General features: G+C 34.0%; 1 non-coding gene across 1 annotated transcript; it reads left to right on the top strand.

The window, feature by feature from the left end:
- The first annotated feature begins 379 nt into the window (after positions 1-379).
- LOC121218024 (small nucleolar RNA R71) lies at positions 380-486 on the top strand. The gene has a single exon (XR_005914296.1). It is a non-coding gene; the product is annotated as a small nucleolar RNA R71 (small nucleolar RNA).
- Positions 487-1,391: the final 905 nt, after the last annotated feature.

The following is a 1,391-nucleotide window of genomic DNA, read 5'->3' as shown; positions in this document are numbered from 1 at the left end:
GATTTATTTTGAGGCCTAGAATTATTACCCATATAATTGATTTGTTCATTCTAGATTGTTCATTCCCCCTACATTCGTATCGCATTGCATTACCGGATGTACCCGTATAGAAACATATAAACCATCAATTTTCTTATTTAATTGTTCTACCTGATTCGATAACATGGTGACTACATCTAAGTTGAAAACACCGGCTATTCTATTTGACTTCATCCTCATGACTTGCCACTAATAATTATTCAGTACCATCTCCTCTATAAATTCATAAGCCGCTTCAGGTGTTTTATTGTTCAGAGTTCCACCAGCTGCTGCATCGATCAATTACCTAGTCTTGGGATTCAAACTGTTGTAGAATTTTTGAACTTGTAACCATAAAGGTAACCCATGGAGAGGGTACTGTCTCAATAAGTTCTTATATCTCTCACGTGCATCATATAAGATTTCTAAGTCAATCTGAACGAAGGAAGATATATTATTCTTCAACTTGGCTGTCTTAGCCGGTGGGAAGTACTTCAGTAAGAATTTCTCGATCATTTGATCTCATGTAGTTGTAGAACCTCGTGGTAAAGAATTCAACCATTGTTTAGCTTTGTTCCTCAATGAGAAAGGGAATAACTGTAGGCGAATAGCGTCGTCAGAAACACCATTTATCTTGAAAGTATCATAGACTTCCAGAAAATTAGCCAAATGAGTATTTGGATCTTCGTCTTGCAAACTATCGAACTGAACAAATTGTTGTATCATTTGAATAGTGTTCGGCTTCAATTCAAAATTATTCGAAGTAATTGTGGGTCCTACAATACTCGATTCAACCCTAGTTAGAGTGGGCTTAGCATAATCGTACATGGTACGAGGCACAAGATTTGAATTTGTAGGATTTGCAACAACTGCTAGGGGTAGCTGATTATTTTGATTATCATCCATCTCCTCAGTAATAACAATGTCCTCTTGTTCGTCTACTAAATTTTCTCGACTTTGCCTTGCTTATTTACAATTTCTACGAGCAGTACTTTCAATTTCACTATCAAACAGTAATGGTGTCGACGGATTTCTTCTAGTCATAAACTAAAGGAACCTGCCAGAAGTAAATAAAAGAAAAGAAAAATTAGAATGCAAAAATTAAACTAAAAATAAAAATATAATAAAAATAAAAAATGGCTAAATTAATAAAAATTGAATGTTCCTAATATTTTAGTCCCTGGCAACGGCACCAAAAACTTGATGGTCACGAGAACTAAAAGTACTGGTAATTACCATTTTTCTATTATTTAGCTGACAAATTGGGGTGATTGCTTTTAATCTAAATTTATAATCTAATTTAACTAAGAACACAATAGAGAATGAAATAGGAAAATAATCGAAGATAACCAATGATAAAGGAAATACCCAAG

This window comes from Gossypium hirsutum, chromosome D05 (assembly GCF_007990345.1).
Source record: "Gossypium hirsutum isolate 1008001.06 chromosome D05, Gossypium_hirsutum_v2.1, whole genome shotgun sequence".
Classification (NCBI taxonomy): Eukaryota; Viridiplantae; Streptophyta; class Magnoliopsida; order Malvales; family Malvaceae; genus Gossypium; species Gossypium hirsutum.
Note: the sequence above shows the minus strand (reverse complement) of the source record. Positions and strands in the feature narration are given on the sequence as shown.